Source organism: Grampus griseus (genome assembly GCF_964374135.1).
Source record: "Grampus griseus genome assembly, chromosome: 12".
In the NCBI taxonomy this organism is placed as follows: Eukaryota; Metazoa; Chordata; class Mammalia; order Artiodactyla; family Delphinidae; genus Grampus; species Grampus griseus.
In genome coordinates this window covers 38,513,214-38,541,162 of record NC_139006.1, presented here as the reverse complement: position 1 = coordinate 38,541,162, position 27,949 = coordinate 38,513,214, and the positions used below count along the sequence as shown (strand labels likewise).

At 37.8% G+C, this 27,949-nt stretch overlaps 1 protein-coding gene across 3 annotated transcripts in view; it reads right to left on the bottom strand.

The window, feature by feature from the left end:
- GREB1L (GREB1 like retinoic acid receptor coactivator) overlaps window positions 1-27,473 on the bottom strand; it is a 262,291-nt gene extending 234,818 nt beyond the window's left edge. For all 3 annotated transcript variants that reach the window (XM_082667349.1, XM_082667350.1, XM_082667351.1), the window contains exon 1: window positions 27,347-27,473. The gene's annotated coding sequence lies outside the window, so the exon portion shown is untranslated. The remainder of the gene's footprint in view (window positions 1-27,346) is intronic.
- Window positions 27,474-27,949: the final 476 nt, after the last annotated feature.

The window sequence follows — 27,949 nt, the reverse complement described above, 5'->3', positions numbered from 1 at the left end:
TTAATTGAAATATAATTCACCTACGACATTATTTTAGTTCCAAGTGCACAACATAGGGGTTCAATATTCCTATACATTACAAAATGATCACCATGATAAGTCTAGTTACCATCTGTCACCATACAAAGTTATAACAATATTATTGATATATTCCTCATTACAATATATACAATATATTCCCCATGCTGTACATTTCATCCATCATTCATGTATTTTGTAATTGGTAGTTTGTTCCTCTTAATCTCCCTCGCCTATTTTACTCATCTCCTCCCCTCTGGCAACCACCTATTTGTTCTCTGTATCTATGAGTCAGTTTCTGTTTTGTTATGTTTGTTCGTTTCACTTTTTACAATAGATTCCACATATAAGTGAAGTCATAGAGTATTTGTCTTTCTTTGACTTACTTCACTTAGCATAATACCCTCTAGGGTACCCTCTAGGTCCATCCATATTGTCACAAATGGCAAGATTTCATTCTTTTTTATGGCTAAGTAATATTCCATTGGAATGTGTGTGTGTGTCTGTGTGTGTGTGTGTATATATATATATATAATATATATATATATATCTCACATCTTCTTTATCTGTTCATTTATTGGTGGACACTTAGATTGCTTCCATATCTTGGTTATTGTAAATAATGCTGCAATGAGCATAGGGGGGTGCATATATATTTTCGAATTAGAGTTCAGGTTTTCTTCAGAAAAATATCCAGAAGTGGAATTGCTGGATCATATGGCAGTTCTATTTTTAATTCTTTGAGGAATCTCCATACTGTTTGCCATAGTGGCTGCACCAATTTACATTCCACCAACAGTGCACAAGGGTTTCCTTTTCTCCACATCCTCATCAACACTTGCTATTTGTAGTCTTTTTGATAATAGCCATTCTGACAGGTGTGAGGTGATATCTCATTGTGGTTGTGATTAGTGATATTGAGCATTTTTTTATGTCTGTTGGTCATCTGTATGTCTTCTTTCAAAATGTCTATTATACTTCTTTTTTGACCCATAGTGCTTAGCACCTAGTAGGCACTTAAATATATCATAGAATTTGAGAAGGGGAGCCTTGGAGGTCATCTATTGCCAGCGCCCACCTAGGATGGGAATCTCTTCGACATTCCTCAGAGCCAATCCTCCAGCCTTTCTTGAACACTTGAGTGACACTTCTCAGCTACATCACAAGACAGTCTGTTCCACTGCTAAAGAGCACTAGTCAACAGAAAGGTTTTCATCAGTCTCCAAAATACAGCTAAGTGAGTGAAAGTGCAATGTACTAAACAGTACATTCAGTATGCTTCCCTATGTGCATGTATATGTCCAGAAAATCTCAGGAAGGATATCCAAGAAGCTGGGGTTACCTCTGGACAGGGAATTTGGATGGCTGGGAGACAGAAGAAGACAATTTTCACTATTAGACTCTTTGGTATAATTAAAAATTAATAAATGAAATATGATTTAAGTTCTTTCTTATTAGATACTTAAACCTTCTTCTGTGAAACTTTCATCCTGATCCTATTTCTGATCTCTGGAGCTGCCCAGCATAACTCAACTATGTTGATGGATTGATTGACATTTTAATGAACTGTTGCTAAGAATCATGTACATATGCACATTCAACTGAGGTTTATTAAAGGCTTCAAAACTAGCACATTCTCTTAAATGAGTTAAAAATTGGCTCCAGCATGCTTTTTCTAAAAATTTATTTTATTGAAGTATAGTTGATTTACAGTGTTGTGTTAATTTCTGCTGTACAGCAAAGTGTCAGCTATACATATATATATTCTTTTTCATATTCTTTTTCATTATGGTTTATTACATGATATTGAATACAGGTCCCTGTCCAACATGCTTTAATATGCTTAAACAATACTTATTGTTTTACACATACAATTTCCAAATCAGTTGTCTTAATTGTCTTAAATTTTTTACATAGGCCTTTTATTTTCACCTATATTGCATATGAAATTTGTTGCCTAAGGCATTATGATGTTACCCTGTACATTATGTAAGCAGCTTTGTGATGTTCTTGACACCTGCAGTGCCCTCTTACTACCTGAAGCCCTAAGACATGTTTAGCAGTTTTAAGACTATATTAACAGTTTTCAGAATTATGCATAATCCCCAAATTTCAAAACAGCCTTGAGAAGAAAGGCCATTTCTAAATATTATGAAAAATTTACAGAATGAATAAAGATATTCTCTCAGTATTATGAATAAGCATTTATCTCAGGAATCAAATAACCTATGTTCTAGTCCTGGCTCTTTAAGTAAATCTGGCCCCCAATTTATTCTCCATCAGTATCACAGGTACAGGTATTAGACTATTTCTGAGAGCCCTTCCCTACTGAGCTTTCTGTCTGTTTACGACATCTTCACTCCAGAAGGTACTCAGGTATTACAATACACATAGCTTGGATTTATAACTACTCACCTAACAAAAGCATCCCTAGGGGTATTTCAAGGCTTCCTTAATGCTGGAATCATTACTGGCTCCAGGCATTCCCCTTGTCATTTATCAACAACAAACTTGGACAGAGATCCTTCACAAGTCTGTTTGTATTTTCAGATGTGACCAATTTCCCCATGTGAATTATAAGATACTGACACCATGAAACCTGTCATCCTGACACTCAGGTTGTGAGGTTGTAGAGGTACAAGTGGAGACTTTAAGCAATGATGACAACTAACACCAGCTACGGTGTGGACTGTAACTGGTAATTGGCTGAAAGTCCCATTAATAAAATTCAGGTCAATTAAATAAGCACTTCTTGCGTGTCTACTGGGCACAAGGCAACATGCCCTGAATTGGGGGTGGGGGGAGAACCCTGTCCTTTTCCACCCAGTACAAAGAGAAGAAATATAAAAGGCCTCCTATGAGTGAAAGGGCTTCTTGAGATGATGCTGTGTTCATCAAGCACCTGCCTGCTCCTATCAATTCTATCACGATGACTGGATTCAAATCTTGCATCTGGAAAATTTTCCTGTAATTCATACCCTTTAGTTCTAGTTCTCATAACATCAGAACCAATTCTGCCTCATCAGAATCATGAGGCAAAGAAAAAAAAAAAAACACACCTGAAGTCCAGAGATGTGATCCTTTTATAATGCATTCCCTTATCTGCACTTGGGATACATGTAAATCTCATGTTGCCCTCCTACTGTGTCTCAGTTTCTCAATTTGTATGGAGAGTCACGATTTCCACATTCAAAGTTTCACCTTTTAGCACCCCCCCCCCCAACAGTAAGGGTAGGGGGCGCGTAGAGGAGAAGGGAGAGGGGAGATTCACTTTTTCAGACACAGTAATACACAATAGTATTCTGGCCTCCTGGCCAAAATATATATATATATATATATATATATATATATATATATATATATATATATATATATATAAATGCTTATCTTAAATCTCCTTTGTCATTTCTACTGTTCCTAGAGGGCAGAAAGCAATAGTTTAAAAAAAAAAAACCCAAAAAAACTTTCAAATACCTTCCCTTATCACCCTTTATAATTTGAAGAGGTCATAAGGCAATCAACCATATGTTTCTTGCAGTTATTTCTTGTATCAACAGGTATTTACTGAGCCCCTACATCTATGCTGGGATCTGAAGAATTCAAAAGCAGTGAAGACATTGTTCCTACCCTCTGGAGACTCATGATTTAATGGGGAGGTGGGGTGTACCCAAATAACCAATTGAGAACAGCTAAGTGCCAAATCATCTGATACTGACAATAAAAGAAGAAATCAACCACACAATCTTAGAACTGTAGGAAACCTAGGAAGGATCCAACACAACTTCTCCCCATAAGCAGAAATCTTCCATCATCCTTGTCAGAGCCATTAAGCTTCTGACTTAACGTGGAACTCACATTTCACAAAAGCAGTCCATTTCATTTTTCGAAGCCTCTTATTGCTGAAACATTTTATCATACATTGAACCAAAACTCTCACCTATACAGTAAAACTTTTCAAAACTTTATTTTTTTTAACCAGTGCAATGTGCCTTTAAAAGAAATAGTAGGCACAAGCTCAATATATAAAGCAGTTAAAAGTGGAACTCTTCTGTTGGGAGCTGCAGGGGGCCCTCAGCATTTCCACTTGGGCCCCCATCTCCTCTCTGCGGCTGCCCCTGCAGCCCAAGGCACACCACAGAATGCCTGCAGCTCTGCAGAGCAAAATTTGCAAACCTCTGTTTTAAAGGTAATTAGAGCAAATCTAACTCGAGATGCATATGTCAGCCCTTGAAGACAGCTATCTTGTTTCTAAATCTTCTTGAAATAAACTTGCCCCTTTCAAACTGTCTATTCCTTTTATGTCGTTTTCCCCCATAACTCCCTCATCCTGATCACTCTCCTCCTAAAAATGCAGAAACCATATCCGAACACAATTCTTTAGAGACTGTGATCAGCTAAGGATACGGTCTCTCTCACTCTCTGGACAGTAACAGAAGTGGACGAGGCCTTAGTGGATGAAGAAGGACCTGAGCTGGACCCTGAGAAATGTAGGATTTAGATAGGTGGGGAGAAAAGAGGATAAAATTCCAAGCTGGGAAACCAGCATGAACAAAGATACAGAAATTAAAATGAGGGCCTCCTGACACACGTTGAACAGTTCTCTTCCAGACCCTTTCTGGTTCTCCATTTGGCCAGCTGTATAAAAAAAAAACACCTGGGCTTCCCTGGTGGCGCAGTGGTTGAGAGTCCGCCTGACGATGCAGGGGACACGGGTTCGTGCCCCGGTCCGGGAAGGTCCCACATGCCGCGGAGTGGCTGGGCCCGTGAGCCATGGCCGCTGAGCCTGCACGTCCGGAGCCTGTGCTCCGCAACGGGGGAGGCCACAACAGTGAGAGGCCCGCGTACCGCAAAAAAAACCCCAAAGAAACAAAAAAACACCTAATGAGGGCCATGATCTAATCAGTACTAAAACTAGATCATTTCAATATTATAATTAGTGCCACAGGGAAAGAGTACTTGAAGATATTTAATAAGCCTGTAAAAAAACAAACTGTCATCTTTCAATGAATAAATATCTTGACGAGAAGATTCATAAAGGCTGTAACACTATTGAGGAATATCCCTGGGGATTCTCAAATCTAAAGCAAATCCAAAGAACACCTTGCCTCTAAGAAATTACCTTGTTTATCACTTATCACACCACAGGTAATATGTGCCCCAAATGGTCTCCTGACTGTAAAAACAATAGCATTTTCATATATAGGAGTGCTAATCCATCAAGGCAAAATATCCCGTGAAAACAAATATTAAAAGATCGACTGGAGGGGCAAATATTTTCATCAAGGTCTATCTTCTCATGTTACTTAATTTTCCCATTTACAGGTAAGAATGCAAGCACATCAATGTTTCATATAACTTGGTTTATTATTCAAGAAGTAAGATCTTAAAGACAGAGTATTTCATATATATATATCTTTTCCTCATAAAAATGTATTTGTTAGTGATTATATGAATATTTACCATTTTACATTACAGAAATGGAATTTTCACATGGACACAGCACTTACAAGCTGGGGAAATTGATTTTGTCCTCAATTTTAATGTGTGTTATGAATCTAAGAATTTTAAGGTGTTGAGAAAAAAAGAATGATCTTACTAGCATTCAGTGAAATTGAATCAGACGTTTTATTTCCATTATTTTTCTCTTTTCCTTCATCTCGAAAGAAGATCATCTGAATTGCTCTAATCTGAAAAACAACAATACGTGTAGCAAATACTTGACAATGAAGATGGAAAGCCTCTAAAAATCTGTTACCTTAGTAACGGCAAGAATGTGGAAGAATAAGAATACACTGTCAGGACATCATTTCAGATTCCGCAGATTTGAGGCCTAAATACAGTCAGCTTTCATTAGCTTTTTGTTTTTCCCAGCAGGTCCTTGGACTTTGAAACAAAACCTGAATGACAGCTATGAGCAATTCCAGCCTGGCTCCTGATTAGCTATGCCAAACAAAACAACTCTCTGCAGTGTAAACTTTCCAGGCATCTGCAACCAAGCCTCTGTGGAGACTATAAGTCCTCAGTGAGATTTGAAGGAGAGTCAGAGGCTGGGGGGTAAAGGGTGAACAGGAAGGGGGAGGGGGAGAAAAGGATAAGACCTTCCCCTCTACCTAGAACTAGTTCCCTGAACTAGTCTCTGATAAAGCAGGGGGGCAAATTAAGTAGAACTTGTCTTGGCGGTATTCTCACTATAGCTTTTTAATTCTGCCTATTCTACGATTTAACTAACCAGTTCTCTAAATCTGAATATTCCATTCCAGTTAACATCCATAACATTCTCATATTCCAAACCACCCATGCTTTTACACCAAACAAGCAATTCTGAGGCCCTATTAGCATCAAATAGAGCAAGCAGTTGATTAAAGAGATCTAAAAGAGAACAGGAGCAACATATATGAATAGACAGTGACCCATATGGATGCAAACTAAGATTATGTGCCATTTGTTGTTACTCACTTTCACTGCAAGCGGACCTAAAATTAATTACATCAAATGACAGTGCACTGTGCTGTGCGGTCCCATCTGCTACATAATTAGATCCCAGCGGAACTAACTATTAAAAAGCTTTTTTCTTACGATCAGTCCCCTTGATTCTACCTAAAGAACATTCCTTTATCTACACAAAAGAATTACAGATTAGATCTCAAAGCAGATCAGATTTCCTTTTGGTCAGGTGCTTGATTTTAAAAGTTGTAAGTGGTTTCAGAAAAAAAGTTGTCTGGAGAAAATTCTGTATTAGATTGCTTGATGGAAATTCAGCTGTAAAGAGAGGAGTTAAACTAAAAGTTTGACTTAAACTCTGCCAACAATCTCTTAAAACTTCAGAAGTTAAACATGAGTATTTTTGTAGTTCTTGGCCACAAAGCAAAATGGTAGCATTGAAATTTCCCCTTGTCTTCTGGAAAAGTGACATTTAACCACACTGTGATCTCTATTGCTTCTGAGATAACCTACAATAGCTGATGGTTGGCTTAGTTATAATGCTGGGCAACAAAGGACCCTGCTTCTAGTCAGTAACCATTTTTTTCAACGGTCTTGTGATGCTTTTATAGCATTTAAAGTAAGGAAAATAGCTCTAACACCCTAAGATGTAATTTGCAGATATATGGCAACAGATGCCACAGAAAACTTAACCATTTACATAACCACGTCATAAAAGCCTAGCCTAGATTTAGGACATCAAATTTAAATCATCAAAAGTTCAAGTGGAAAATTCAAGTTCAGACACAGAGAAGAGAGACTATATAAAGATTCATCAAAAATCACAACCAGGGAGAGATTAATTTTAGAAACTAAGGACAAGGAAAATTTCAGTCTTTGAGATGGGTACTATATAACCAGAAAGCTACATTCCCAATTATTTTATTTGACTTGTCTGCAATGCCACCGCTTTATTAAACTTATAGAAAAGAACCTTAAGAATATTTTTATAATAAATAAAAAGTTAGTGCTGTCAGAACAACAGACATCCCCTCAATGTGAGTCTATGCTTGAAATCCCAAACCAAACCTGCTGATTCAGCACAAAGTCATCAAACAGCATTCTTATCTGAAAAAGGAACAATCCATTGTCTGGCCGAAACAAAGGGCAGTGCACAGGAAATCAGCCAAATCTGGGCCAGATGGTCACTGATTCAAGTTTCATTCTCTCCATCCCCCACCCTCCCTGGCACTACAGAAACAGATTCAGACAGCATTTTTGGTTACCAAGTAATAACCCTGAGTATAAGGTATAAACCTCTTACAATTATCTATACCACCCCCCCACCTCAACACCACCTAATTTACTGAAACTGAATGTCCTTATAAAAAGTTATAAGAGGTACTATGCAGCAGTTATTGAAAGGAAAATACCTCTGAAAACCCAATTCCTGTTTCTTAGGCATGGCATGGAGTTTTACCAGGCGGGATGATTTAAAATATTCACACTGATTTGTTCTCATCTACTGTTTTTCTCAAACCATGACACAAAATAGAAATGAACGCAGAGAAAACTGATTTATCACACTCATTTTCTACAGGTTGACCACTGGGCCATCACCTTGCAGAGTCTTGTGGTTTGTAACCGAGGAACACTTTTTACCAATGACAAACTACCAACAAAAGTAATCACTCATTTTGATTATAAACCAATGTGTCTGACCTCGTATCGCAGAATCTGTAAGTTAGGATACTGTTGTAAATACACATTTCACACCCCTACTGGGTACTGTAAAACTCAGTTTTAAATTCTAAAGAGCAACTATTAATTAAAGCAAAACATGAAGAATTATGTCTTAAAATTTGCAAGCACTCTATGGAAACATACATATTTAAAAATGGCATAAATAACAATTCAGGATCTCTCAATTAAAGTACTCAGAAAACACTCCTTTACGTTTCCTAATTGTGTAAAAGAAAGATACTTAGATTAAACAAAGGTCTTTTCTTTGAAGAGAACCCATGACTATAGTGGTTTCTTGGGAAGTAGTTACATTTATGTGACCTAAGTAAATTTTATCAACCAACATATAGCAATTCCTTTAATAAACTTTATCATCCTTTGACGTTAATTTGGAAATGTCAATGAGTACATTTTACTGGTATGCTACAGTGCCACTCTTTACAAAATTTACATATAGAAAGGTTAGGGTAGATCAAAGAGTTTTTTGTCTATTTGTTTTTTTTACACAAGATAATCACAGGCTGGTAACGCAGTGGCTAAAGAAAAAAATGACTTCAAAATATGCAGTCAACAGCAACTCACACAAATGGCCTGTTTTATTGTAGGGAAGTAGAAAAAGTGAGCACAAATAATCTCCATTAAGAGAGTATTCACGGTAGCTTACACAACACCCGCAAGTAGGTATAAAATGAAGCCAAATAACAGAGCTTCAAATCTTGAACTTCTGTCTTAAAGGGAATAGTGGTAAGTGGAAACTTTTTCAAAAACTTGTCCTCAGAAATTGTTCCTGAAAGTTGAGTTAAAATTAAAGTATCACACTAAGTTTTCAGCAGTGGTTAAAAATATAGTCTAAATATATACATAGCACTGTATACAGATTGGTGCGTTATGTATGTGTGTGATACATACGTCAGTGTGCTTCTGGTAACTTCAATAGTTTGTTTTTAACATCTCAGATTTATCTGAAGTGTATTTCTACTATTTGTACTACAAAATAGTACTCAACATCATACTGGAAATTGTTGAACTATTGTTATATGTGCTTCTATAGCATATAAATTTATTTTCTTTTAATAGGATTATATCATATTAGAAAAACTGCTAATGAGAAAAATTAATAATCCATTAAGAAGCTTTAAAATAAGGCAGCTGAGTACTGTCTGTTTAACAAGTTCTTTTTCTTTAGTGTAAAATAGGAATTTATTTCAGTATTCATGAAAAAAGAAGTAAATGACTATTCAAATTAAAATTCTCTACCTTCTGAGCTCATCTTTAGAATCTCTAAGATAAATTTACATTTAAATGAAACACACACAAAGACAGCTGGACTATCTATCATAACCATCCCACACACATGAGTGTTCTCAGAGACTTAAATCTCTTGTTCTTAGGAGAGAGAAAATTGTGACTTACAACTATTTTTAATCAGTCAGCTTTATTTATACATCATTGCAATAGGATTTATATGCTAATGCTTTAATCTAATATAAGAGTTAAGGGAAAAGTATCTCAACAGTTAGCTCAAAACAGAATTCTACCAACAAAAGTCGACTCAACAGACTTCTCATGCACATAAGTTTCTGGAAAGCTAACTTTTAAATAAGATAAAAACAAAAACTATATCAACAACAATAAATGTAACATGTTAGAATTCAACAGACTAAATTATGATCTTGTTCTTTAATAAGCCCTAATATAAAGGAGTAATAGAGTTTAAAGCTAAAATATTAATGTGTAAGTACTAAGTTCCAGTTATCCTTTAAGTCTTTTTTTTTTTCTTTCCTTAACGTATATCTTCCTTTTTCTGGTGGCCCACAAATCAGGTAGAAAATTTAATTCCATTCAATTCAAAGAAAACTTGTAAAAAGACAACATATTTATAATAAATATGGCACTGATTAGTCTTATTTTTTTATTACTGTACATAATAAGAAACATATATCAAGGGCCAAATTAGAGTGTGTATAGCTTTCACTGATGAAAAATTGACAAGAAACCAAATTTCTAAAGAGTGAATTGTATTTATAAGAAAATGCTTTATGAGTGATGCTTTAAATGTTTATTATTTCTCAATATAATCTATATATGCATTAGTAAAATAGTAGTGTATTAATCGTATGACTGTAAATGTGCTTTAAACATAGACTAAAGGTCAAAATAAGCTTTCACTCATTTTCTCTCTCAATGATAATTTCTCATACCTTATATTTACTATATAAAGAACATCTCAAAGGGAGCTTATTTAATAAAATTAATTTATGTTCTACCAAAAAAAGAAAAAAAAAAGGATATTAGTTGAATACTTAATGTCCATGAAGTTTCACTAACAAACTTAAGGCTCATACCAGGATTTCCTTAACATCACCAGCACTGTTTCAAATTTTACATTGTGCCTCATGAACAAAGTTTAAAATGTCTTCTAGTTTAAAAAATGAAGTGGACACTAAATTTCCACTAGGTATCAGTTCAACTGAATTCTTTTTGTAATTTTGCTATTTAGCAACAGAATAAATAACATGCTTACATATTATGTTGTATAAATCTTTTACTATATGAGTTATGATTTGAGAAACATAGTTTAAACAAAATTAGATCTAAATCTACCAAACCACAAGTCACATAACTATCTTAACTAGACTGTAGGCTTCCCAACGTCAGGGATAGTTCTTTATTTTCCTTTCTCTCTCTCCAAGGCACCATTCCAACTATAGGTACTTGATAAAGACTTATTAAGTTGACTTTTATTGTTAATTCCCTGCCCAAGGGAGAATTCTTTTATCCCCACTGGATATAAACTTCTAGCTCAGTAGGAAAACTGTGAAGAGAAAAATCATTTTTAAGGAAGTAACAAATGTATTTGATGCAGTAATTACTTTTTATCCAAATGAAAACAGAGAGGCAGTTTGGTATTACAACTGCTGCTGCCAATTATTACTTCAAAGCCTTAAAAAAATCAGTACAGGTTAATCACAAACTTTACTCTAAGACAGAATTATGGTGTCTGTTTGCAATACGTGAACTTTAGCTTCCCAAGGGTAAACACCATACAGCTATCTTGTAATCTCCCATGTAACGGTATCTAAAGTAAGTCCATGCTATTTTGATTTTGGAAGACTTATCAATTTAAAATCAAATGAGCAAAATGAATTGTAATATTTAAACAGTACAAAAAATTTGTCCCATTTTCCAAAACACTTTTTCCAGACTACCAATTCCATGGTTCTCTTCCACTATGCAGTATTATCCTGGAAACATATGGCTTTCAATTATTTTTTATTAATTAGGATATTTATTGACTAATTTAAAGCCCATATTACCTAAATTATATATGTAAATTTGTAAATAAGTAAATATGATGATAAACTGAACATGCATGAAGGATTACAAAGACATCATCATTTTGTAAAACTCAAAAAGAAGAGAAAATAAAATGCATTTCCTTTCATCTCTACCACAGTATTGTTTTGGATTTATTTTTTCTTATTAGCATCCTTTATGCAAAAGATAATGCTACTAGCTTCTGAAGGGCCTGGGCCTCATCTTGGTATTTCCAGTAGAGGTGATAAGCTATGTTGTTCCATCTGCTCTCCCTTCTCCCAGCTCCACTGGAGTCAGTGGCTTAGATATGAAAGAAGCTTGGCTCAGGTTAAGGATGGATTCCACAGCCATAGAAGAAAGCTAACAGGTCCCTACAGAGGTCATTCATTCATTTGTTGACAAATATTTATTGAGAGGCAACTATGTGCTTGTTCTAGGTGTGGAGATATAGTAGTGAGCAAAAGAAACAAAGCACTTCCAGTCATGGAGATTTCATTGAAGTTTGGTGAGTAAATCCAAGACTTGACCTCCATTACACTCCTCACCAACCAAGATACTGCCTTGGTACAGTCTGTTTCTCAAAAATTAGGTACTAGGGCTTCCCTGGTGGCACAGTGGTTGAGAGTCCGCCTGCCGATGCAGGGGACACGGGTTCGTGCCCCAGTCTGGGAAGATCCCACATGCCGCGTAGTGGCTGGGCCCGTGAGCTATGGCCGCTGAGCCTGCGCGTCCGGAGCCTGTGCTCCGCAACGGGAGAGGCCACAACAGTGAGAGGCCCGCGTACCACAAAAAAAAAAAAAAAAAATTAGGTACTAAATGATCCCTTGGTGGCCTGAAAGAGTTAATATGCCCTTTAGCACCTACGTATGCCATCTTCAGCAAGAGCAGCAACATTTTCCGTAAGATACAATTCCTGATATCTAGATCTTACCTTCTAGTTGAGTCACAAGACAGGTACCCAAGAATGTGACACGGAGGAAAGAACAAAGGTTTGGAATTAGTCACCCCATAGGTTTGAATTCTGACTTTTCTACTTACTACCTATGGGAGCTTATGAAGTTTACTTAAACCTTTCAGAGGCTTGGTTTTCTTAGCTATAAAAATGAGGATCATGATGCATACTTTACAAGGCTGTTGTGAAGATTAGAAATAATATGTGTACAACGCCTGATGTAGTGTACATTAATTTTTATTAATTTATTGGGTTAAATTATTAATTCCTGCTATAAATTAAATTATTAAATAGCAGAAAAGGACTAGGCAGAGAAGCATATATGGGTCATAAAGACCTTTATGGCTGTTTTTTAGTAAAGGTTATGTTTTGTCCCTACACATATTCTCTGACATACACACATACTTTCTCTCTGATGTTCCAGATACATAACTATGGGATGTATTACACTGTTCTGTCACATTTCCTGTTCTGGAGGCAGAAGTTGAGATAAGGCATACCACTGACTCACGAGTCTTTATGATGGCAAAAAACCTCAAACATTTAGAATATGTGAAATACCATAACCCAGACACTACACTTCCAGACTCCGAAAGATCTTTAGCTTTAGATTGTGCATTTAATACCTGCCAATATCAAACAGCTCCTATACATCTTTTGACCAAAATGCTATGAAAATATTATCCCTAATATTAGATTATTCCATTTATATGAATGAGGGGAAGAAAGGTGATTTTTACATGGTCTAACTTTTCTAGAAAAAGAAGAATTCAGTAATATTAGTTGGGAGGCAAAACATTTAATGCTAATTGCTACTCTCTGATGAAGTCTGAGGCCTGTCATTCAGCAAGTCTGGTGAGGGAAAAGAATGGACATTTCCTGAGGGACGATTTTGTACTAGGCATCCTGCTTGGTGTATTGATCCATTATCTCAGAAAAGTGACTGTTTTGGAATCCAATTATAAGTCAACTGTCTTAACGTCAAAAATATATCAAGAGTCTCAGTGGAAAATAGTTATTTTTTCAATAAAGATTTTGTTTCTTAAAAAATAAATTAGATTCATTTTGTATTACAAGGTAATGAGCCTACCAGAAAATGTTGTCGTTTGTTTTCATGTCAACCCACAGAATGATACAATCTGTGAAATTATGCACAAGAGAATATAAGAGAAACATTCCTTACATTAGTCCTAAATAAGATGCTGCTGCTCATGGCTACCATTACTAGTAATATTACTATTACTAATATTAGTTATATTATTAGTCTAACTTGATCCTTCACTGTGCTGCAACTTGTGAAGATACAGGTCTAGTCATTCTCTAATATACCAAGACCTTACCCTCCTGCTCCAACAATTCTCAAGCGATTATTAAATAATCAAAGTAGAGGAGAACAGTTACTGGATTCTCTAGATAGAAGGTGAACCATGATCCACATGGGGAGTTCAGTTGCAACAGGAAGTTTCTCTATCAGCTATGGATCTGGAGGTTTGATTCTCTCCACAAGAGAACCAAAGGATCAGAGCACTTTTAAAATAGCCATTTTAAAAAATGCTGCAAATCCAAACCTTATAGGGAACATCATCATATAATATTTGTTAAAAACCTAACCAGAAAATTTTCAGGTTTATTTCTAACAAACGAAATTGAGGAAAAATATTGTGGAAATACCCTTACCATCATCTGTCTTCTATCACCAATACTGCAGACAGTATTATGACTTTTCAAAGAATTGCCAACTAAATATAGACTGTACACAGTAAATTCTGTAGAATGTAATTAATCAGTCAATACTTTGTATTACTATGTACCCAACATTGTATTAGACACTTTGGAGAATGCCATAGTACCTCCTCTCAAGGGGCTTACAGTCTAACATTCAGGAAAAAAATGCTTTCTGGAAGAGAGATTATAAATATCTATAACGAAAATCTAAAAATGTGATACATAAACTACAAATACTATAGAAGTTTAGAGTAGAAGAAAATTAATGATAACTCCAATATTTAGTATACTTCCATAAAAGAAATAAACTAATAAATAGACTTAAATAATAAACCAATAAATAATAAATAGACCTCATAGTGGTTCTTCAACTTTTTGGGGCATAAAAGTGGCTTGGGGCCAACACTTAGAGCTTGGTATCTGCATTTAAACAGCATTTTCATGTATCCAATAAGTAGTTAATATCCAAAATATACAAAGAACTCATACAACTCAACATTATAAAAAAACAAACAACCCGATTAAAAAATGGGCAGAGGATCTGAATAGACATTTTTCCAAAGAAGACCTACAGATGGCCAACAGGCACATGAAAAGATGCTAAACATCACTAATCATCAGAGAAATGCAAATCAAAACCAAAATGAGATATTACATCACACCAGTTAGGATGGCTATCATCAAAAAAGACCACAGGGCTTCCCTGGTGGCTCAGTGGTTGAGAATCTGCCTGCCGATGCAGGGGACACGGGTTCGTGCCCCGGTCTGGGAAGATCCCACAAGCCGCGGAGCAGCTGGGCCCGTGAGCCATGGCTGCTGAGCCTGCGCGTCCGGAGCCTGTGCTCCGCAATGGGAGAGGCAACAACAGTGAGAGGCCCGCGTACCGCAAAAAAAAAAAAAAAAAGACCACAAATAACAAATGTGGGGGGAGCATGTGGAGAAAAGAGAACCCTTGTACAATGCTCGTGAGAATGTAAATTGGTGTGCAGCCACTATGTAAAACAGTACAGAGATTCCTCAAAAAGCTAAAAATAGAGCTACCATACAATCCAGCAATTCCACTTCTGGGTATTTTTCTGAAGAAAACAAAAACACTAATTGAAAAAGATACATGCACATTTATGTTCACTACAGCATTATTTGCAACATCCAAGATATGGAAGCAATCTAAGTGTCCGTCAACAGAAGAATGGATAAAGAAGATGTGGGAGATTATTATAATTATTATAATCAAACATTACTCCGACATAAAAAAGAATGAAATTTTGCCATTTGCAAACATGGATGTACGAAGAGGGTACTACACTAAGTGAAAAAAGTCAAACAGAGAAAGACAAAACTGTATGATTTCACTTATATGTGGAATATAAAAAAAAAAACAAATGAACAAACGTAGCAAAACAGAAAGACTCATAGATACAAAGAACAAACAAGAGGTTGCCTAAGGAGGGTGGGGGGAGGAGAGAAATAAGTGAGCGAGATTAAGAGGCATAAACTTCCAGTTGCAAAATAAATGAATCACAAATATGAAATGTACACTGTTGGGAATATAGTCGATAACTATATAATATCTTTATATAGTCACTGAGGGTAACAAGATTTATTGTGGTGATCAATTTGAAATGTATAGAAATATGGAATCACTATGTTCTATAACAGGAACTCACATAGTGTTATAGGTCAATTATACTTCAGAAACAAACCAACAAATAAACTCATAGAAAAAGAGATCAGATTTGTGGTTACCAGAGGTGTGGGGAGAGGGGAGGGGGAATTGGATGAAGGCAGTCAAAAGGTATTAACTTCCAGTTATAAGACAAAGAAGTACTAAGGATATGATGTACAACATGATAAATATAATTAACACTTCTATATGTTATGAAAGTTCTTAAGAAAGTAAATCCTAAGAATTCTCATCACAAGGAAAAAAATTTTTTTCTTTAATTTTGTATCTATATGAGATGATGGATGTCCCCTAAACTTTCTGTGGTAATCATTTCATGATATATATAAGTCAAATCATTATACTGTACACCTTAAACCATACAGTGCTGTGTGTCAATTATAGCTCAATAAAACTGGGAGAAAAAAATAAAACATCTCTAGCTGATTCTGATATAGGTGGCCTATAGTTTAGCAAACACTGTTTAAATAATAGGTATGATTTGCAAGAATCTCTAGAGGAGTGTTGTCCAATTTGCAGTGGTGGAAATATTCTATACCTGTGCTATCCAATACAATAGCCACTAGCCGCATGTGGCCATTAAGCTCCTGATATGCAATTAGTATGCCTCAAGAACTGAATTTTTCATTTTATTTAACTTTAATTAATTTTAATTTAAATAGCCACAGCCAGCTCTAGGGAATAGGAAGAGATTTCTAAGAGAAACATGAGCAAAGCCATAGGTAGGAATGCACATGAGAAAGACAAGAAGACAACTGATTGGCTTGCCTAAAATAGAGGTTTTATATTAGATTATCATTAGGTCAGATTATAAAGAGCCTTGTAGGGAACTGAAGAAATTGGATTTCATGGCACACACTGCTAGTTGTCTAATCGAACCATCTCCTGATCTTCTTCAATATTAACAACCCCTGGGTTTTACATGCTCATCTCAGAGAGTGGACCTTTCCTCAGGCTCTGGGGTGAATCTTGATTATTCTATACCAATCATGGTATTTCTATTTTCCTTGTCAGCGACTGGCTTACACATGAGCACGTGGTAAATTCTAACCAATGGGATTTGGGACATCTATGTATGTGGGTAAACTCTTTAAAAAGTATTTAGCTTGAAGACACAGAACTTTTTCTGACTCCAGTCAGAACTGTGTGAGGCTTGAATGTGCTGCTGACACCTTGGTATAATGCAAGGACAAGACGGAAGACAAACACCAACAAATTAAGGATGGCAGAGAATGAATGAAAGAACTTGGGTCCTTGACATCATCAAGCACCTGAATTAACCCAAGAATTGCTCTCCCCTCCCCCTCCCCATATATTTTGGGGATATAAGGAATTAATTACTGTTTAACATCTTTAGCTGTTTGTTCAGTTCCATGCAGCTGACAGTATTAGACTGGAATACTAGTGCTTAGGGTGAGAGCCTCTGGGAAATGCTAAGGTAGGCAACTGGAAGCCACTGAAGGCATTTGATCAAGGTTGAGACTGATATGAAATAATGTTCAAGGCTTAAAAATGACATGCATGAAAAATAGGTCAGAAGAAAGGAAAGACAGGGTCAGGCAGACCAGTGTAAAAGGGCTGAATCAAAGCTACCAAAAGATTTTGGAAATATTAGTGAACTCTTCCCATTTGCAAAATCATTAATGAATATAGATTAGTACTTGAGGTAAAACTGGGGAAGTAGCTCATTTTGTAAGGGCAGTAGGATTGTAAGTGATATGTGTCTTTGCTGATTTTTAAAATTATTCTCACACATTATTTCTACTTAAAATCTAAACAACTGAATTTCTCTAAATGCTGTACATTCAATACTTTTTTGAAAATGGAAAAAATTTTGAAATGTGATTTCTCTGCATTAGCTGCAATTAAAGGCATGAAAAGATACTCAGGAACAGGACAGTAAACCAGAAAGAATGCAGGTATAGCCAGGTGACCTTGGGAAGTCAAGTAAAACCCTGTGGCCCTGTTTTCCTCTTAGGATTGAACTATGGCTCTAAAATCCAACAATTTCTATCTTCAAATGGAAGAAAACCCTTTGGAATAAAAAAAAAGTCCTACAATTGATATCAAACTTCAATTTTCTAAGCTCTGTTCTCACTCCTTGTGCTAAGAGTTGAGTCTAAAAGGGAATAAATGTCAATCTCCCCTCAAATTCTCTAAGCAAACAAGAAAACCTGGAAAATAATTATGTTTTATAGCTTTAATATAACTTCCCAGAAAAAAGTTTCTGCACAGATTTTCAGTGAATAAAGAAACTAATTCTGGAAATTTCAGTGTGGACTAAAGTTCTATATTAATATCAAGTAGGTGTCAAGTGTAGCTTACTATTATTTTTAACTTGCATTTCCAAACAACTGATAAGGCTAAGCATTTTTCATATTTATTGATCATTTGGAATTGTGCTTCTGTGAATGACCTAGGCATATCATTTGTAAACAATTTTAAAATTATGTTTTAGAAAATATTTTTATTATCATTTTGTGAAGAGTTCCTTATATACCGGAGATGCTAATCTTTTGCCTGCATATGTAAAGATTTTTTTTCCAATCTATCATTTGTCTGTAGTATTTGTTTTCAGTTTTTTTGCTTTACAAAAATGTTTTTAAATTATATAATCAGATATGCCTCATATTTAGTATACAGCTCTAGTTTCTTGTTTAGTTAAAATGAATATTCTTCAGTAAAGTTAACGGTTGTTTGTGGAATATGTATACCACAGAATATTATCTAGTCATTTAAAAGAATAAATAAGAGTTATACCATTTGACTTAGAGGTATATCCCTGTGTTTTATTAAGTATTAAGTGAAAAAATAAATTATATATATATGAAATATGACAGTATGTATAAGATGTTGAAGATATACAAGGTTTGTTAGGTTACATGATCACGGAAAAAGTTTTAACAAAATAAACAGCAGATTGGTCACACTGTTGAGGTGAAAAGGGAGGGTAAAGAGGAAATTTAGGCTTCCTGAATTTTTTAAAAGACGTGACTACAGTTTTTTAAAAAACAAATGACCCGGAGCTTCCCTGGTGGCGCAGTGGTTGAGAGTCCGCCTGCCGATGCAGGGGACACGGGTTCGTGCCCCGGTCCGGGATGATCCCACATGCCGCGGAGTGGCTGGGCCCGTGAGCCATAGCTGCTGAGCCTGCGCGTCCGGAGTCTGTGCTCTGCAACGGGAGGGGCCACAGCGGTGAGTGGCCCGCGTAACGAAAAAAAACAAAAACAAAAACATATGACCCTATTACGTAAAGTTGTTTGTGTTGGTAAATATATATAAATATGCATGGAAATGCATAAAATAATGGCGACCAAAAACATTAATGGTGTTTAATTTAGGATGGTTAGATTTCAAGAAGAAGAGGAAGAAGAAAAGAAACAAGAGGCAGAGCGAGAGAGAGAGAGAGAGAGAGAGAGAGAGAGAGAGAGAGAGAGAGCGGGAGAGAGAGAGAGGAGGGGCCAGAGAGAAAGAGAATGGAAAAGAAGAAAAAAAGAAAATATGAATTTAAAAATCAATTAAATTTAAATTCGCCCTTTCCAAAAAGCAGAACAGATTGGATGAGAGGGAGACAGAACCCTCAAGTGAAAAGGTTCCCCCCATCCTCTGATGTGGGTAAGAATTATGACAATAATCGTACAGTTGCTGAATACTCCAACAGAGATACACACATAAACTTACTATAAGTAGTGTTGATTTAATCAGTTTAAAAATGCAGGAAGTAAATGAGACACTATATCAATTACATCTTCTCATTATGACCTCCACAGGCAGTGGTGAGAATTTTAGGCACACCTCCTCTACAAAAACTAAACTTAATGATAAATGTGAGGTGTGGTTCTAAGACTTCTGTGCCCATAAAAACTACCTGGGAAGATCACTAAAATGCACATTCCAGGGTCCCACCCCAGAAACTCTAATTCAGCAGGTTGAGACCAATAATCCACATTTAACAAGCACCCCAGGCAAATAAGGCAGGTGTTGACAGATCACACTGAAAAACAGTGAATTTAAGGATGTCTGATCTCTTTACAAACTGATTAACCAAAGAATTTGAGGAGTGTGGTACACTAGAGAGAACAAAGAATTTTGAAGTCAGAAGATCTAGATTACAGCTCTGACCTAATCCCCCCTCACTCCCCTCACTAGCCTCTCCTCTTCAGCAGCAGTGGCCTCCTAGTTACCCCTCTCATGACTGCCAAGAATGCTCTGCCTCTAAACTTCCAATGGTTCAGTCCCTCAGAGCCTTCAGGTCCTCACTTAGGTGTCACTTCTCAGTGACACCCTGAAGAGAATCTCAACTCCCATCTCACTTTCTAAGTACCCTTTCTGCTTCAGTTTCCTCCCTAACACTTCTCACTACCTAAAATATAACATATTTTACTCCGTTTTTCCTTTGCTTATTGTTTGATTCCCATAAGGACAGGGATGTTTGTTAGTTTTCTTCACTGCAGCCTCTGAAGCACCTAGAATGGTGCCTGGATAGAGTTCAAGGAGCTCTCACTTGGCCAAGATAAAACAAATAAAGCTTGAGAGATTCAGTGATAGGAGGCAGATACAGGCAGAAAGTGGAAAGCTTGTTACTACACAGATCGCTGAGGCCCCCCAGGGATTCTGATTCAGGAGGCTTGGAATGGAGTCTGAGACCCTGAATTTCTCACAGGTACCCAGGTGATACTGATGCAGCTTGGCGAACTGTCAAGTGCCTCTGCTTGTTCTTTAGTGAAAGTCAACCTAGTCTACTACATGACAAGAGCTCTAGGCTAGAAAGGGAAAGCTCTGTTATACCTACAATCATTTGTGGGAAGAGAAAATTTGTTCCCCTAATCTCTATGTACCTAAGCTATCTACCCAAATAAATAAAATCATTCGACAACAGGGATATTTTTACATAACAATATATCTTGGATATTTACTGCAACCTAATTTTTAGTAAAAACATGATGTTTAGTTTGTTTCTAATTTTTTACTCTTATACATAATGTTTCAGGTGATGTTTTTACTATCTGCATTTGTTTAGTTCTTTCTTTCTAACAAATTCCTAGAAGGGAAATTTCTGAGTCAGAGTTTAGACCAGTGCTGTCCATAAGAACTTTCTATGAAGGAAATGTTCCATATCATCACAGTCCAATACAGTAGGCACCAGCCACATGCAACTATTGAGTACTTGAAATGTGAATAGTGCAACTGAGAAACCGAATCTTTAGTTTTATATAATGTTAATTAATTTAAATTTAAATAGCCGCACATTGCAAGGGACTACCATATTGGACAGGGTAGGTACAGACATTTATTTTTATTTTTTTTAACAGCTTCAGTCAAGGCTTTTTTTTTTTTTTTTTTAAGTCTTTATTGAATTTGTTACAATATTGCTTCTGTTTTATGTTTTGGTTTTTTGGCCACAAGGCATGTGGGATTTTAGCTCCCCAACCAGTGATCGAACTTGCACCCCCTGCATTGGAAGGGGAAGTCTTAACCACTGGACCACCAGGAAAATCCCAGTACAGACATTTAAAATCTTGATACATGATGTCAAATTGCTCTCCAAAAAAGCTGTAATATTTGCCTTCATTTTAGAGTGTATAACAATAACAGTTTCTTTACCCATTGCCAATGTTAGATATTATTGATCTAAATCTTTATAATCTGAAAGTTGAAATACGTCTGTGGGGTTTTTATATGCATTTCTTTATTAATAATGTTGAACAGTGTGCTTTTTTCTGTCATCATACTCATTCAAATGCAAATATTTTCACCCATGTTAATTAATTGAGAAGTTGGAAATTATCTGGCTTCCAGATTTGTTTTGTTGGGTCCATATGTTTTCTTTAAAATTTATTACAAACATTAAATTCATACAAAAATATGAATTTCCAGTTCCACTTGAAAAATCAAATGATCTGGTAACAGTGACACACAGGGCAAAAATCAGTGCAGTCTTACAAATCATGCCACCTTCAGACTTTCTGCCCACCAGGACTTATCATCCCTTATTATTTTACAGGTGTCCTGCTTCACTCAGATTACCTGCTTGGCCTCTAAAAGCACCTGAGTTTACAATTCCTGCTCTGAATTAAATTCTGAGAGGTTAAAAGGCAAACGGCAGCTGATGATAATAGCTAACTTTCATTTCATACTTAGCACGCAAAAGTGATGTTATGATATCTCTGGATTATCTTATAACTAATATTTAACTAGCAAAAGAATTACTTTTCTAGTGGTTGTTGACATTTACTACTCCTTAGAGCAGTGGTTCAGCATCAGAAGGGCTGTTAAAAGACAGAACAGGCCCCACCCTCAGGGTTTGGATTGGGCCCCAAGAATTTTCATCTAACCCCAAGCTCCCAGTGCAGCTCCACATTGAGATGAGGCTTTCTCAAAGATGTGGACACTCCTGGAAGTGTAGTGATAATGTGTAATTATGACAACACTGTATAAATTTGTGCATCCTTTTTTTTCTAAAACATGTCCACATTTATTATTTCATTTTATCTTACAACAATTCTGTGCAGAAGGTTGATAATTAGAGCAGTACTTTAATTGTTAATCCCATTTTACAGAAGAAAAGAAAGGCACAAAAGTTAAGAATCTCCTCTAAACACAGAAAAAGTTAAAAGGCCATAACAATATGTTTCCTAATTCCTAACCTTGGTAATATAGGCAAACAGTAATCCAGCATACAACCAGAGCTTGCTTTTTATTTTTACCTTAAAAATAGAACCATGCCCAGGAACAGAGAAGACCATACAAGATATGGTTCACAGCAACAAACATTTATCCAGTGCTGATTATGTGTTAATCTATGCTAATTGTGCCTATAGCTTCCACTGTAGGGACTGTTGAAGACACTCATAAAGCATAGCGATAAATTAAAAATAAAATCTGAAACCACAACCTTGCAAAGAGAGTGAATTCTCTATGTCATAGGACAAAAGCAAAGGCACTGAAGGGGTGGGTGGTGGAGATAAATACAGAGCTGGGTAGAAGAGAGGCGTCCCTGTGGGAGCTTCACATCTGGACTTGGAGGAGTTGCTATCACCAGTCAGTCAAGAATGGGAGGGAAGGAAGAGTACACAATAGGAAGCCCTCCTGGGGCTCAGGAGCACAAAGAGCTGCTGTTATCCACATTGGGTGTGTGTTTGCCAGAAATATCAGGGCTGCTGGAACTCCAGAACTTACAAGAGCATGCTTTTGTGTAGTCTAAATTACCTTGACTGTATAAGAACTCAAGTTAGAGGATATAACTTCATTATCCATTGGTAGCCAAAAGATAACATGATTAGCGATCATAAAACTTTCTCTGATTTTTTTCCCCCAAGTTTTAGGAAGCATTCCTAGCAAAAATCCACTAAATTGGATCATAATAATGCTAATTATAAATCAGCCCTTCAAGGGAAAAAAGAGAAGATTGCATTTTCACTTAAATAGAATTGATATATAACGTTATTTATTAATTTTAACAGCTATATTTTTAAGATTAAAAATAATAATAATGAATAAAAACTACCATCGTCTGAGAATACAAGAAAACTACAACTAATCTGAAAGAACCTATTGGAAAATTTGGTTCACTTATTAGTGTTGTAACTGACCTGTCCTATTTGTCTGTCTTATAGTCTAGTTCAAAATGACGGAGGTGATGAAATTTCCACCACTCCAAGTAGAAAACTGTAGCAATACTGCTGAGAAAACTAACTCTCAGTTTACACAAGACCAAAGAAATACAAATCAAAACAAAGGGATACAATTTTACACTGATCAAATTAGTCACAATAATATAAATGTTTAAAATTACATAAATAAAATTACATAAGCACACGCATTGTTGTTGTGTGTAATTTATGTAATCCTCCTGGAAAGTAATTTTGAAATTACAAAAATTTCCTAATTAAAAACAGAGCTAACATTTACATGTGTTTTCATGCATTACTGCTTTTTATCTTAACCTTGTAGAGAGCTATTACTATACCCACTTTACAGATTAGAAAACTCTAAGAAAATAAGTTACTTGCCCAATACTACCCATAAGTGATGGAGCTATGTTTGGACACTGAACCTTTAATTTTAGAGCTCACCTATACTGCTTCTCTAGGGAAATAATTCTAAGTTCGTTTTTTTTTTTAATTTTAAAGAAGAAGAATAAGAAAGTCTCATTCATGTGGGTGGCCATTATATTTTTTTTAAAAACTGGAAAATCATAAAATAGAGAAAGAGTTAAGTAAATCATGATACAATAAACTAATTGCAAACAATAGAAAGTAAATTATGGAAAAATGTTTATAAAAAAATCAGAGTAAAAATGTGCCTGCAATATGGTAAGACATCTGTAAAAATACATATTCATATGGTAAGGGTAGGAAGGAAGATGCAAAAAACAAAAACTATTCCATTTTAGAAGAACTTCATTAGTAGTACTTAATTTTCTTTTGTTTTTGTTAGTTTTGTCAATCAAGATTTCTCTAAGCACCCTTACAAATCTACCGTTCTAGTTCATATTTCTTATCACCCCAATCAAACAATTCCTAAAACTCCATTATAATTTATTTATATTACTGACATTCAAACTAATTACATAATATTCTTTATTATTGACTCAGAATCTTCAAAGTATGAGATCTCCTTCTTTAACATGAATGATTTTTGTAACCACCACTTACGGTATAAGTTTGAAATCCCTTCACTGAGATCATATATAGTGATTAAAATCACCTAATTCTTTTTACTTTCATAACCTTGAAATCACTCCTCAGCTCTCAGCACCCATCCAGGAATCATTAGTTTCAGGTGTTTTAGAGATTAGAAACGTTTCCTGCTAAGAACATGATCTCTAAGTGAATACTTATAAAGTAACTAAAATAGCTTAGCTATAAGGATTATTCATTTTCTAAATACTTGTAGAATCACTAATTAAATTATGTAAAGTCCCTTTGAAGTAGGTCAATGAACTTTATTTCCACATTACCAAAAAGAAAAGTAAGAGTTTGGTAAAAATAATTTCCCTAAAAATGGCACCGTGAGCTGTGAAGAAAATTCACTCTCCTTAGCCATACAAGGTGATGCAGAGGGCCATTCAGGGTTTGGCCTCTATCAGTAACATAAACAGACATTTTGTGGGAAAGTAAAGTAGCTGTTCTCCAATGATATCAATCTCATAAGAGCAGAAATGTTGTTTAAATATCTCTGACTTCCTCTTTATGAATCTACCATTTAAGATTTTTTTTTTCTTTGTCACTCCACTGTCTAATACCCACAGATCCAACTGGTTTATCCTTAGCCAATCTTAGGACACCTACAGAACTACCATTTTACCAAAAATCACAGGATTTTGGAGTCGGAAGGACACTCAGAAGCCACATGGTTCAATTCCTTTATTTAACTGGGGATGGAAACAAAAGCATTTCTTAGAAAGTTACTTCATTTAGCTAGTTTATGGCAAATTCGGGCCTGGAACTAAGAGATGTGACCAAATGTCTTAAACTTGGCCTCCGTATTTCTCTCATACCATTGAAATTTTTATATTATCTCATGTCAATGGGAGTATTCATATATCCTTTCAATGTCTTCAGATGTGCACTGCACTGGATAGAATAAACTACAGTTCTCATTCTCTACTTCCTAAAGAGCTCCAAAATGGAAGAAAAACCCAACAAAGGTTACAAAAAACCAAGTGTAGAGAAACTGGTGATGGAGGGAGGGGGGAGATAACAGTTTAATAGTTCTGCTTTGCACTGAATACTTGTTCTAAGATTTTTAAGCACTCTGATAAGTGCCTTAGGCTAAATAAAAGGATCTAATATCATCAGGAGTGGATATCAAATTAAGAGCCATCACCACTGAGACACAGTTCAGTCTTACATATTAAGTTCCCTTCATCCTCTATTTCCACAATGTAATTCCATTCTAATAGAAGGCTTATGGAAGGATATACAATTGAGGAGAGTGGTTGCCTCTGGGGAGGAGGACTAGGGCATTGGGAGTACGGGTCTCTGAGACAGAGGGCGTACTTTACACTGCTGTTTGCAATTTCTACCCTATGCATATAACTTTCCGATATTCATTAATTAAAACTTGCCCTTTAAACACGTGCCTACACGCACGTAATTCTAGTACTATTTTTAATAAAACAATTTAAATTTTTTCTCCATTTTAAGTTTTCAGTATTGCAATTTGTAAAACTACATAGAAATATTCTGAAAGAAAAGGAAGCAACACAGTCACAAAACTCAAAGAGAATTCCAGGATTTAAAGTTTTTGTTTTTTGTTTTTTGTTTTTTTTAATGTTCAGAGGAAAGAGAGGTTTCTAAGGGCGGCATTTAATTCAAAAACCTTTTTCGGACAAGCTCTTCCTCATATTTAAATGGCTAGATTTTAACATGAGACTTAAGCGGGTTTTCCCACCTCAAGGGCGAGGTGGAGAGGGGACTCTTAAGGGGTGAAAAACAGAAATTAAAATGTGGTTTCTATCTTTTCAACAGGAGACAGAAGGCCGCGGTGGGGATAAGGACCTTGAAACAGTCACGTTCCTTGAGGAAAGGAGAGGATCCAGGAGTTTCTCCGGGATCCGGGCTCCGTCGCCTCTGCGGGAGGCAGCAGCTGTCCCCGCGCAGATGAATCGGGTTCTGGACCCGACTTGGGCTCCGTTTAACTGAGAAGCCCCGCGAACTGCATCTGTACCTATCGCTTCTTTTCACGGAGTTCGGAAGAGGGACTGAGGGAATTGATTAACAAGCCGCCTCTTCATCACCCTCCCCGGCCAGGGCACACACCGCACCTCGCTGTCTACTCGTGTCAGGGTCAGCTGTCAACACAACCCTTTGTGTCTCATTCAGCACAAGAGTGGTCGTCTTCACTCACTCACGAAAAAGGGAAATGATGGCCGGAAGACACGCGCGCGCGCTCGTGACCAAGTGACATTTGGTGTGGAGCAAAGCAGCCCAGGGACCCTGAGCAAACGCCCAGCCACCGCTGGACGCTCTCAACTTTGCCCTTCTGAGCTCTCTCCATCCTCCCGCGTCACCTCCGCGCCTCCCTACCCACCGTCCCCCCGCCCAGGCCACCCCCCTCAGCAGCCCTCGGGCTGGGGGAGCCGGTCCCGGGCGCTCCCCGCCGCGCCGCTGCCTCCCTCAGCCCCCTCTCGGGCTCCCTCGCTCCCGCCACAAAGGCGGCGCCGAGAGCCGGGGTGACAGGCCTTTGGCCTCCGGGCGCGGACCGCACGGGCTGGGTCTCCTCAGGCGGCTGACGCGAGGGTTCGGGTCCGGGGCTGGCACGGGCGCCCGCCCTCGCCACACAAACGCACCGGCGCTCACACCCCCGCTCCGCCTTCCGATCCCTCCAGAAAAAGTCAGCCGCTGCGCCTCCCCGCGCAGGCAGGGTGTCCACAGCCCGCCAAAGGGCAGCCCCTGCCGGGCAGAGGCGTGCACTCGCGCCCGGCGGGCGACCTCTCACCTCCCCGCCTCCCCGCGCCCAGAGTCCCCGCAGCCGCTCACCTGGCCCTGGCAGCGCGCGAGGGCAGAGGACCGGGGGTGGCCCTCGCCTCGGCGGGGCTCGTCTCCCCACCCCCAGTCCGGGTCGCAGCGCCGCGCTCCGCTCGCTCCGCCGCCCTCCTCCGAGGTGCTAGCGCCGCCGGTGGCTGGCGTCTCTCTGGCAGGCAAGCTGGCCGCGCGCTCAGTTCCCCGGGGCGGAGCGAGGCGGCGGCCGCCGCGGCCGGAGGCGGATTCCTCAGGTGCTGCCCCTCCCGCTTCCCCAGAAGCTCCCCGGCGGGGACCCCCGCGCCCCCTCCCCCCCCCCGCCCCGCCTCTCGGTCTTCCGCCGCCTCGGCGCCCGCGAGGGCCCTTCAGGGCTCCCTGGCCCTCCGGGAGTGGAGTGGGCGCACGGTTCCCTGCTCACCCTCCGGGAACGCCCCCACCCCGTGTGGAGCCCGCAGCCCAGTGTGCTCGCGCCTCCATTTCCAAACTCCGCGGCACCAGTGATGCGTGTGGCCACTGAGGGGCGTGGAGGGCGCGGGTGTGTGGAGGGGGTCTTCTGGGAAGGAGGCCTGCCCCCCGGGGCGGCTGACGCGCTCAGCCAAGAAGAAAAATGATTTTCTCGCC